The following is a 12,924-nucleotide window of genomic DNA, read 5'->3' on the forward strand; positions in this document are numbered from 1 at the left end:
GGAGTAAATGACCACGGGTAGCCTAGCCGGCTTCCCCTGGTTCTTTGGAAAAATTATAGGCCGATTGAGCCTCCAAGCGTCCAAGACGTGGGGCCGCCTTCCCCCAGCTGGCTACCTCTCAGGCCGGCTGCGCAAAGGCGGCCCTGCCCTGAAATCCTTGAGAAACAAGACCACGAAAAGGCCGACTCCAAGAAGCCGGCCATGAGAAGGCCGACTCCAAGGAGCCGGCTCCTCAGCAGGCGGCCAAGATCATGCCCTCAGAGTCTGCGCCCACCTAACGGCGATGAGATGGGGCGTGGCTACAGTGCAGCCTGCTACCCCCGAATCCCGGGCGCGCATGGCCATAGTACGTCGAACAGGGCGGCCATCACCCGTCCGGCGCGGCACTGTTGCCATGTTGATCATGTCGTCACCCACGGCGAGCAGTCAGTACGACCCGTGGGTGGCGGGCCCCCTCAGTCAGGGAGACACCCAGAGGCGGCCAGGTCTCCTGTAGTCGGCCTGGGGTATGGCCGGCTCCCAATAGCCGCCCAGCTCTCTCCCTCGAAGGAGGAGCCTCGTTAAGGAGATAAGGTGAGGTAAGGCTACAGTGATGCGCCACCCAGCGGCGGCACTGTAGTCACGCTTACCACGACAAAGCCCTCATCACCAGAGGCGAGGCAACAGTAACCACCCTCCGACAAGACCCCCGAGCGATGGGACCGGCCTGTCGACCAGAAGGCCGGCAGCCGGTGGGGCCCGCTAGTCGGCGGGCCCATCGGTCGGCGGAGAAGCCGGTCAGCCAAGACACAGACGGCTGGGGCCCGCACCCAGCCGGATTACCATTGTACCCCCGGGGGGTAGGCCTATATAAACCCCCCGGGGCACCCATGCAGGGGGATCCCCCTTTTCGATAGTTGCAGACACCTCATCAAGAGAGACGGGCTAGCCTTGCCCTTCCTCATCCTTTCACCAAACAGCTCAAGGAGCCTCTTGTAGCTACTTGTCAATCTAGTGACCATGCGGAGACCCCGTAGAGCAGCAGTAGGGGTGTTATCTCCACGGAGAGCCCTGAAGCTGGGTAAGATCCGCGGGCGTGCATGTCTTCACCTTATCCCGTTTCCAGGCACCGGCGATGTTTTATTGGCTCCCACAATGATAAGCCACTCGTTGGCATATGTCACACCAACCACCCACAAGCCTCGTTTTGTGAATCATTTGCTACTCGTGTTGATCTCCCTAAAGAGAAGTGGTTTAAATATCACCCACCTATTAAAGAACAAATTAAAGAACCAGTACCAGTTAAAGAAGAAACTATACTTTACAATGTTGATCCAGTTGTTCCTTCTGCTTATATTGAGAAACCACCTTTCCCTGTTAGGATAAAGGAACATGCTAAAGTTTCAACTACGGTTAACAATAGTTATATTAGAACACCTAAACCTGATGAACAAATTAAAGTAGAACCTAGTATTGCTATGGTTAAAGATCTCTTGGAAGAGGATATGGATGGGCATGTTATTTACTTCTGTGAAGAAGCTGTTAGAATTGCCAAACCTGATAAAAAGGATAAACATAGACTTGTTGTTGGCATGCCCATCATCTCAGTCAAAATAGGAGATCATTGTTATCATGGTTTATCTGACATAGGTGCTAGTGTAAGTGCTATTCCTTACACCTTATTTAAAAGGTAAAAGAGGCTAGCCAACTCCCCTCCAGAAGGCTCCCCCGATTGGGCCTTCGTGGGCCGTCGGATCTGGCTCTCGGACACGCCTGAGCCGTTGGATCTTCACGGCGGTTAAATCAGTTTTCACCTCACGATCATTTTTCACTGGCCAATGACGGGTGGGCTCGCGCGACACGCTGGTTGGCTGGGTCGCCTGTTTCCGCGTGCAGGCCGTTTTGCCCAATCCCCACCATGTGCTCCGCACCCAATCCCCCGTCTCCCCAGGCCCCAGCCCCCACCGGACAAACCCTAGCCTCACCAAGCCCCACATCTCGCGCTCCTCCCTCCTCCATCCTCGTTAGCCGCCGCCGCCGTTCTGCCTCCCTCCTCTCTTCCCTACAACCACGTCGCCGAGAGGAAGCCGCTATTCGTGGCGCCATGCCGCTGCCGGGGTGTTGCGCACGCTTCGTTCCCCACAGCCCTCCCTCATCCTCGCCCATCACCGCCGCTGCCTGCCACTCCCAGGGCGGCCGAGCGCCAACGGTGCGGCAATGGCTGTTCCAGGAGGCGAGGGTGAGGGCGCGGGCGTTGGGCGCGTGGACAAGGAGGGAGGAGTCAACTTGAGGGAGGAGATGAGAGAGGTGAGGGTTGGCAGCGATTGCAGGGAGAGGAGGAGGAGTCCTGGAGGCAACGGACGATTTTTTAGGGTGGTCGGCGACCTACATCCTACAGAAAACGGTGAGCTCTCCCTTTCCCCGACTACGCTCCTCTCTCACATCAGATCGGATTGGACCCCTGATTTCTTTTTCTGTTCGATTCAGTCCGTAGCAGCAGCAGGCGACCTGTAGCAGCTCCTTCCTACCTTCCATGGACGGGCTCCTCGGAGACGCCGTCCAGCCTGACCACGGCCACGACTACCCCACACACAAGGTCCCTTCCTGCTCCCCCACCTTCTTCCATGGATCAAGACACTACATACACTGTTGCTGCTGTTTTTCAAATGAATGAACGAAACTTCCTTCCTTATTTCTAGAGGAAGGTTGATTCATTTGTCAAATTCATTCCACCGAAGCCATCTGCTCCGTCCACCAACCCGCCCAGAAAGGTAGTTACAGTGAATTGATGTTCGCACTGAGGCCGGAGGCGAGAGGGGAGGGCACGGAGGTCGGTGGCAAGTGCTCAGGAGAGAAGAGGAAGGCGGCCGCGCTGGGCGGTGGCTGCGGTTTACACGAGAGGGAGGTAACCCGCCCAAAAAGGTAGTTATAGTGAATTGATGTTCATATGAACTTCAATGATGTGAACTTTTTATTAGATCTGAGTTGCAATCCTCAATTTTTTTAGGTTTGAGTAGCAATGCTCCTGCTCTACTAGCTATGACATTTTCCATGCTTTTTCTTCTAATATCGTATAGCGTCCATGCTTGTGGGTTCAACTTGACGAGCTTTTTTCACCTTCCATCTTGTTTTAAGCTCTATTGATGGATGATTTCTGCCATATTTATGGAGGGGGAGGACGCCAACTACTAGGAGAAGGATCAGTTTAGCAAGTACATGATGTAATTCTCTTATGATTATGGGTAGATGCCTCCTTTATTTAGTTACTAGAGTTGTTCACTATTGAATATGCAAATTCAGCATCCTTTATATAATGGGATCTTATGAACTCTTTTTGAAGATTGCTGAGAAGCGCAACCTTTTGATCTTCGAGAACCACAAGTTTGCTGACATTGAAAACACATTCATTATGCAAGACGAATGGTGAGAAATGTGTTATTCACTATCCTTCCATTCTATTTTCATATTCGCGCAGTATGCTTAGTTTTTTCCTTTCAAGATGAATATTCTACACATGAGAGCAATATAGTTGGTATTATTAATGCTCATATAATTCCTGGACCTGGAATTGTTGATGGCTTGAGGCTTAAAGTATGTTATGTGTTGCATACCTAATAAATATTAGCAAGCTAATGTTGCAGCTTGACAGATGCTGTGATAACTTCTCCTTTTTCTGTTTGTTAATATCCACTTCGAACTGAGCAGCCATGATCCGGATTTCCTCTATGTAGCTATGAGATGCATGCAGTTCGTTATTGTGTATCGTGCGCTAAAACATTGATTATTTGACAATGAACACATGGCAATGCCTTAACTATTCAACTTGCCTAGCTCAGTATTTTAACCAATAAAGAAGTTTTTTGTTGCTTTCCCTTTTGTTAGATATTTTGCTTTTTGTATGTTGAGGGGAGATGGATATGGCCTCAGGACTAAACGCACAGACCACATGAAGTGATCTGATGATAGGTAAAGTATTTTTTATTGGCAATGCTAGTGTCTGGACCAGCTCAATGGTTTTAACTCTATGATGTTCAGTTTAGCATATCACATGTACAAATGCATATATACAAATTGTGGTAGGCAACTCACTATTTAGACGACGCGACTATTCTCTTGATAAGGAGAGTCCCACCATACTCATGTGAGAGTTAGGCGTGGTTATGGGTAGTGTTTTCTCATCATCCATTATGTGTTTCTTCTGCGTAGCTCGAAGTTGCTTAGTATGATAATGATTCGCAAATTCCAGCATTGCATGTTACCTGACACTTTTGCATTAGCATTGAATTGCAGCCTGCATTTTTGCAGCCCGCAAGGTGTGTAAATGTTGGACTATTGTTTCTCCGCTGATGCACATGTTTCGCCACAGAGACAGTACTGTGTGTGTGTGTGATCTCTGGAATTAGTTTTTATGTTTCTCTGTGTTGAGTACTCTTGTAATCTCCACGGGTGTGTTTCATATTTTCTATGTATCATCTGTCATTCTTTTAAGTGTTTAATGTTTTCTTTTGTAGTTTTTGATATTTAGGTGCAGTCGCGTTTCATTTGTCGCAGACCTGCACCCGTTAGGAAAATCATAGTTTCATTTCGATCATGTTTCTTTAAGTTGTTCAGTGTTTGTTCATTATGTAGTAGAGTAAGCAGTACATTTTGTCCATCAGTTAAATCACTCATGTCACATTCAGTTGATTGATTAGGTTTAGTTTTTGTTCCTTTCTCTTTGTTCCTTCAGTTTTTTGTTCCTTTATTTAGTCATTGTGCTTGCATCATTTACCAGTATTTTAGTCCATCTCAATAGACCCCTATGATTCTTGATAGTTTATCTCTTTCGTAGATCAGACTTTTCCACTTTGTTAGTTAGGCTAATTTATGCTTTTTTCAGTTTTTAGTCTTTACATGATTTAGTTGGACAGTGTGTTTGGTATTTCAATAGTTCAGTAGTTTCATACTTTTATTTAATTAAATAGTCTTGTTTTTAGTCTCAGTACTTCAGGTTTAGTTTCCAAACAAGTACTTTTTTACTCATGTGGTTTTCGGTCTTTTGACTATATGTGGTTTTCAATCTTTTCATCTCTTGGTTTACTTGTCATTCTTAATTTATCGGCCTTACTATTCTCAGTCTTGTTTTTTATTGAGAGACACAACCTTTTCAATACACATCTATTTTAATTTTTCATAACAATGGCTGTTTTTTTGTTTCAACTTTGACTCTATGCTATTAAAGTAAACCAAGTATATTAAAATAAACCAACTATATTCATATATGCCTCAGTAATTGGTACAACCGATTTTTATCGAGAGAGACAACATTTCGAAACACTTCTATCTTCATTTTTCATACCAACGAATATTTTTTGTGCTGACATGTGAGTTAATTATTTGGAAAAAAATATAATCATATATGTATTGCCAACAATTTTTATGTTTAAAGCAACCAATTTTGTGAAAAGAGTGGAGAGAAAGATACATGTGCAATTTCTTCATGTTACAGTGGATGGATACTCGATCTTTAAACATAAGTAGAGATGAATAGGTACAAATTCGAGGAAAGGCCAATGAAATAGTTGTCTATACACATATATGCCAATTTTATACCTGGTTGTCTGGTTGCATTATTTGTCCGGTTTCAATTCAGTTTGAGTAGATTGTTATCCGTGAGAGATACTTGCTACTATTTGTACCCATGCACCAATTTGCATACCTATTTTAGGCACAGAAACCAACCATGACTGAAAATCATGTATATATAATTTACTATGATTCATGGTGAGAAAATCATGATTTAATAAACGAAAGGTGGTTTGTTTTGCTAACAGTACAGAGTATAAATGTAAATCACAGATCATACGCTGCTGCTACGGGCTCCATGTTGTTTATGCTAGACAACACAACGGTGCTTGTGTTATCTATAGTTGAAGTCGCAGTTTAATATTCTTTGCTTTATGCTTGTGTTATATGTGGTTGAAGGGACATCCTTGTTAGTTTGCATGGTCTATGTAAGAAGGGGCAGTACAATGCTTGTCAAGTTTGTTTATATTCTGATGGCTGTTGAATTCTGGACAATGGAGACGTGAATTTGTTACGTACATAGGTACTAGGCATATGATACTTTACTCATTGATGACATGTAGTTTTAGAGAACTTCTGAAAATTCCAATTCAGGTTTTCTGTGTTCCATTCAGGAAGAACGCACAGTCTGCACTGGGGTACAAAATTATCTACTACTTACCTTTGTATCTCGACATATGCTTGTGATGCATCGTGCTGCCAGAGCCAACATTATCCAGTATCATAGCAATGCTAAAAATTCCTATTGGTTACTCTGCATATTCTCATCTGATTTCTCATATATAGATATTAATTTCCTTTCGTGGGAGGCCTTCATTACATTTCAGCGGCGGTTGCGGATGTGATTGGCGGTTGAGGGAGGGTCTCCGACTAGAGCAGCAGGAGTAAGGTGCTCGAGGAAGTTCAGGTTTGCCTCTACATCCTCTCTCTTTCCTCCACTTTGTTCTTGCATTTAGATGATACAATTTGTGATCATGTGTATGTGCATTTATGAGATCTTTGCTGCTAGGCACAGAGTTTATGGTTACTGAAATTGGGTAATAGAACATGGTTGTTGTGCCTTTTCCCCTTGTTATTTTGAAATGCAACATGACAGTAGCCAATGTCATATATCAGGGTTGTAAACCTATTAGATTTGGGACAGAGGAAAGTATGAAGATCTTCTTATTATTGCAAAGTAAAAGTTGATATTAGTGCCAACTTAGGTGATCTCGTCCGAAGGGGTATCTCAGCTTTATGAGTTGATAGTATGTTTGCATCTAAGAATAAACCTTAGCTTTTAGATAGAATTTATGAGTGAAAGTATTCTGGTGTATACCATCCTTTGTGCAGGATTGTCATGGTTATTGTGTATGTCAATTTTGTTGACAAAATAGATCCAAATGATATCTTTTTCGGTTGCTTATGGTAGATATATTTGGTCTGCTGTTTCATGCATTCTTCAGCTTTATGATTAATATTCCCAGATATTTGAACAAAATTTAGCTATTAAATATACATCCCAGGAAATTTACATTATTACAGTGGGGCACTCCTTTGCACGGTTTTCAGTATAAGAGATTTAACCTTTTTTGCAGTATCATTCTCCCTGACGGATTACATGTAGGTTGTTGTTCTAATTACAAGCATGCTTTCAGCTCATGGTTCTTATATTTTTGTATTTTCCATAGGACAATTTTCTGGATTAATATCTATACTGGAGATCTAGGAGTCCACCCGAATTCAGTCTCCAAGAAGCCGTTCATCCAGGATCCACCAAAATTCAAATGATATGTGAAAAGCGTGTGCTAGATGTGGCCCCTATCCAGCGTTTTGATCTGTCCACTCATGTGCTTTTGTCTAGGTGGTAACACAACAAGCTGCTTATCTTATAGAAACTTATTATACGTACAATCCTATGTTCGTTCTGCTTGCATGTTAGAGAAAGAGCTTCTGCCCCCATGTGAGTAATCCTATGGGAATTAGCAATGTTGGTTGTACTTTCAAGCGGGCTGAATCCAATGCAAGTTTTTGGAGCAGTTGGGTTCCAGAACAAACGACTAGGTATTCCCAAAGAGATCATTCCACTGGTGGCTAGCATAATATCTTCATGTCGGGACAAGTAAGATGGCAGATCATTTCTCAAATAATATGCCACTGTTCTCAATTTTTATTTCCTCTTCTTTTCTGCTACTTGCCTCACTAACTATGACCTCAAGGATCTTTGGTGCAGCGATCCAAGCAAGCAACCATCATTCTACCAGCTCTTGTCATCGCTGAAGAAATTACAGTGGTTACATTGTTACAGAAAGCCTATGACAATTTGCAAGTGTTGTTTGTGCAATATACTGGTTTTATGGCAGATGCATGTATGAATTCAGATGGTAGTGGTCTCCTTGTTTACAGTTATAAGAATAATAAAAATATTGATAATGGTCTTTCCACTATTACAATCTCATAGATTACATTACCTGCTTCCATTAGAAAGGAATTGTGGCTCATGGGTTTACTGGATGATCTTTTTGATAGACATTTTAAATATAGCATGGTTTAACACATGGGCTTTCTATTACGAGTATCGAATATGTCCTTGCAAAATGAAAATTCCTTGCAAAATGAGACTATTTTCATCGACAACATGGCTTTAGCGGGTCTCTGCGCCATTTTACGTGCATATGCCTCAGTAATTGGTACAACCGTTTTTTATTGAGAGACACAACCTTTTAAATACACTTCTATTTTAATTTTTCATAACAATGGTTGTTTTTTTGTTTCAACTTTGACTCTATGCTATTAAAGTAAACCAAGTATATTAAAATAAACCAACTATATTCATATATGCCTCAGTAATTGGTACAGCCGATTTTTATCGAGAGAGACAACATTTCAAAACACTTCTATCTTCATTTTTCATACAACGAATATTTTTTTGTTTCGGCTTTCACTCTATGCTATTAAAATAAATCAACTACTTTAAGATAAACCGGCTATATTATATCTTTTTTCCTTAGGTTTCTTGTCTTTCCCCCTCTTTTTTTCCAAGAAATATATGCATGCCTAAGTTTTTCATCATGATAACCGTGTTTTCAAACTTGCTAAAAAAATACAACCAAGCCAACTTTGCTTTCTCATCATACTGCATGTTTTCAAACTTGCTAAAAAAATACAACCAAGCCAGCTTTACTCTCTCATCAACCCAAGAAATATATGCATGCACAAATTTTTCATCATGATAACCATCATTTCAAACTTACTAAAAATATACAACCATGCCAACTTTACTACCTCATCATAGTGGCCATTTTTTCAGATTGAACATATTCATATTATGCAAAATTTCCCTTTTCCCAGACTATGGTTTAGTTCAAGGTTCTTGCAGCATGAAACTATTTTCATCAACAACATGTCTTCAGCGGGTCTCTGTGCCATTTGGCGCAATGAGTCAACTAGTATCAAGAAATTATGAATGACATAGCACCCGTAGAGATAGAAGACATAGATGTTACTATTAAACTTGCTAATAGAGACACTACATCACCAATTGGGATTGTTAGAGATGTTGAAGTCTTGTGTGGGAAAATAAAATACCCTACTGATTTTCTTGTTCTTGGTTCCTCACAAGATGACTTTTGTCCCATTATTTTTGGTAGACCTTTCTAGAACACCATTAATACTAAAATAGATTGTGAGAAACAAACTGCCGATGTCAGTTTTGGTGATGAGTCTCATAAGTTTAATTTTTCCAAGTTTAGTAGAAAGCTTCATGAAAATAATTGCCTAGTAAGGATGAATTAATTGGTCTTGCTTCTATTGTTGTACCACATACTGATACTTTAGAACAATATTTGCTAGATCATGAAAATGATTTACATATGCATGAAAGAAATGAAATAGATAATATTTTCTTTGAACAACGTCCTCTGCTTAAACACAATTTGCCTATTGAAACTCTAGGAGGTCCTCCTCCACCTAAAGGTGATCCTGTGTTTGAATTAAAGCAATTGCCAGACACTTGGAAATATGCTTATCTTGATGAAAAGGTTAAATCCAAAGATGAAAGAATTGGTAAGAATGTTAAAACTTCTGGAGGCAGGTATAATCTATCATATAGATGATAGTAGATGTGTGAGTCATGTTCATTGTGTCCCTAAGAAAGGAGGTATAACTGTTGTTCCTAATGATAAGAATGAACTTATTCCACAAAGAATTGTTACAGGTTATAGAATGGTAATTGATTTTAGAAAATTAAACAAAGCAACTAGAAAATATCATTACCCTCTGCCTTTTATTGATCAAATGCTTGAAAGATTATCTAAGCACACACATTTTTGCTTCCTTGATGGATATTCTGGTTTTTCACAAATACCTATTTCTCAACCTGATCAAGAAAACACCACTTTTACTTGTCCTTTTGGAACCTATGCTTATAGATGTATGCCTTTCGGTTTATGTAATTCACCTGCTACCTTTCAAAGATGTATGACTGCTATATCCTTTGACTTTCATGAAAAGATATTTGAGTTTTTCATGGATGACTTTTCTGTTTATGGGAAGTCTTTTGGTGATTGTTTAAGCAATCTTGAGCGAGTTTTGCAGAGATGTGAACAAAAAAAATCTTGTCTTGAATTGGGAGAAGTGACACTTTATGGTTAATGAAGGCATTGTCTTAGGTCATAAAATTTCTGAAAGAGGAATTGAAGTGGACAAAGCTAAGGTTGATGCAATTGAGAAAATGCCATGTCCTAAAGATATAAAAGGTATTCGTAGTTTCTTAGGTCATGTTGGTTTCTATAGGAGATTTATCAAGGACTTTTCTAAAATTTCTAGGCCTCTTATGAATCTTTTGCAAAAGGATATTCCTTTTATTTTTGATGATGATTGTTTAGAAGCTTTTGAAACACTCAAGAAAGCCTTAATTTCTGCACCTATTGTTCAACCACCTAATTGGAACTTGCCTTTCGAAATTATGTGTGATGCTAGTGATTATATTGTTGGTGCTGTTCTAGGAGAAAGAGTTGATAAGAAACTGAATGTTATTCATTATGCTAGTAAAACTCTAGACAGTGCTCAACGAAATTATGCTACTATTGAAAAAGAATTCTTAGCAGTGGTGTTTGCTTGTGACAAATTTAGACCTTATATTGTTGATTCCAAAGTAACTGTTCACACAGACCATGCTGCTATTAAATATCTTATGGAAAAGAAAGATGCCAAACCTAGACTTATTCGTTGGGTTCTCTTGTTACAAGAATTTGATTTACATATCATTGATAGAAAAGGAGCTGACAACCCCATAGCTGATAATTTATCTAGGCTTGAAAATGTGCCTAATGACCCACTACCTATTAATGATAGTTTTCCTGGTCAGCAGTTAGCTGCAATAAATGTTGCTCATAGTACTCCTTGGTATGCTGATTATGCTAATTACATTGTTGGTAAATATTTACCACCTAGCTTTACATACCAACAAAAGAAAAAATTCTTCTATGATTTAAGACATTACTCTAGGGATGACCCACATCTTTATAAAGAAGGAGTAGATGGTATTATTAGACGTTGTGTACCTGAGCATGAATAGGGACAAATCTTACGTAAATGTCACTCCGAAGCTTATGGAGGGCATCATGATGGAGATAGAACTGCTTACAAGGTATTGCAATCTAGATTTTATTGGCCTACTCTCTTCGAGGATGCCCGTAAGTTCGTCTTATCTTGTAATGAATGTCAAAGAATAGGTAATATCGGTAAGCGTCAAGAAATGCCTATGAATTATTCACTTGTTGTTGGACCATTTGATGTTTGGGGATTTGATTACATGGGACCTTTTCCTTCCTCTACTGGGTATACACATATTTTGGTTGGTGTTGATTATGATACTAAATAGGTAGAAGCTATTCCAACTAGTAGTGCTGATCACAACACCTCTATTAAAATGCTTAAGGAAGTTATTTTCCCAAGGTTTGGAGTCCCTAGATATTTAATGACTGATGGTAGTTCACACTTTATTCATGGTGCTTTCTGTAAAATGCTTGCCAAGTATGATGTTAACCATAGAATTGCATCACCTTATCATCCTCAGTCTAGTGGTCAAGTTGAACTTAGCAATAGAGTAATAAAGTTATTTTGCAAAATACTGTCAATAGGTCCAGGAAGAATTGGTCTAAGAAATTAGATGATGCACTTTGGGCTTATAGAACATCATACAAAAATCCTATGGGTATGTCTCCTTATAAAATGGTTTATGGAAAAGCTTGTCATTTGCCTCTTGAGTTAGAACATAAAGCATATTGGGCCATCAAAGAGCTCAATTATGATTTCAAACTTGCTGGTGAAAAGAGGTTATTTGATATTAGCTCATTAGATGAATGGAGAACCCAAGCTTATGAAAATGCAAAATTATTTAAGGAAAAAGTTAAAAGATGGCATGACAAAAGAATCCAAAAGCGTGAGTTTAAAGTCGGAGAATATGTTCTTTTGTACAACTCTCGTTTCAGATTCTTTGCAGGAAAACTCCTCTCAAAATGGGAAGGCCCCTATGTTACCGAGGAGGTTTATCAGTCTAGAGCCATCAAAATAAATAATTTTGAAGGTACTAACCCGAAGGTTGTCAATGGGCAACGAATAAAGCATTATATCTCAGCTACGTCCATTAATGTTGAACACATAAAACCATCGGATACACCTCTCCGACAATCGGAGTGACAAATCCTAATCTCGATCTATGCCAACTCAACAAAAACCATCGGATACACCTGTAGAGCACCTTTATAATCACCCAGTTACGTTGTGACGTTTGGTAGCACACAAAGTGTTCCTCCGGTATTCGGGAGTTGCATGATATCATAGTCATAGGAACATGTATAAGTTATGGAGAAAGCAATAGCAACAAACTAAACGATCATCGTGCTAAGCTAACGGATGGGTCAAATCAATCACATCATTCTCTAATGATGTGATCCCGTTAATCAAATGACAACTCATGCTTATGGTTAGGAAACATAACCATCATTGATTCAACAAGCTAGTCAAGTAGAGGCAAACTAGTGACACTTTGTTTGTCTATGTATTCACGCATGTACTAAGTTTCCGGTTAATACAATTCTAGCATGAATAATAAACATTTATCATGACATAAGGAAATATATATAACAACTTTATTATTGCCTCTAGGGCATATTTCCTTTAGTCTTCCACTTGCACTAGAGTCAATAATCTAGATTACATTGTAATGATTCTAACACCCATGGAGTCGTGGCAGGATGCCCAATATATAAGCAGCTTCACCGAGGTCTTTCATTGAAAAATTCTTATTCAAGTATCCTTTTATGCTATTCATAAATTCAGTATCATTTCCGATCAACAATATGTCATCTACATATAATATCAGAAATGCTACGGAGC

At 40.2% G+C, this 12,924-nt stretch overlaps 1 long non-coding RNA gene across 10 annotated transcripts; it reads left to right on the top strand.

Moving 5' to 3' along the window:
• Positions 1 to 1,916: 1,916 nt before the first annotated feature.
• Positions 1,917 to 7,970, top strand: LOC125555616. 10 transcript variants are annotated; one of them, XR_007304795.1, is made up of 7 exons: positions 1,917 to 2,383; positions 2,467 to 2,575; positions 2,679 to 3,221; positions 3,320 to 3,402; positions 6,331 to 6,451; positions 7,215 to 7,645; positions 7,757 to 7,970. It is a non-coding gene; the product is annotated as an uncharacterized LOC125555616 (long non-coding RNA). The 10 variants fall into 10 exon arrangements; XR_007304798.1 differs by having other exon boundaries at positions 2,679 to 3,200; XR_007304790.1 differs by having other exon boundaries at positions 2,679 to 2,901; positions 3,115 to 3,221; positions 3,320 to 6,451.
• Positions 7,971 to 12,924: the final 4,954 nt, after the last annotated feature.

This window comes from Triticum urartu, chromosome 1, assembly GCF_003073215.2.
Source record: "Triticum urartu cultivar G1812 chromosome 1, Tu2.1, whole genome shotgun sequence".
Classification (NCBI taxonomy): domain Eukaryota; kingdom Viridiplantae; phylum Streptophyta; class Magnoliopsida; order Poales; family Poaceae; genus Triticum; species Triticum urartu.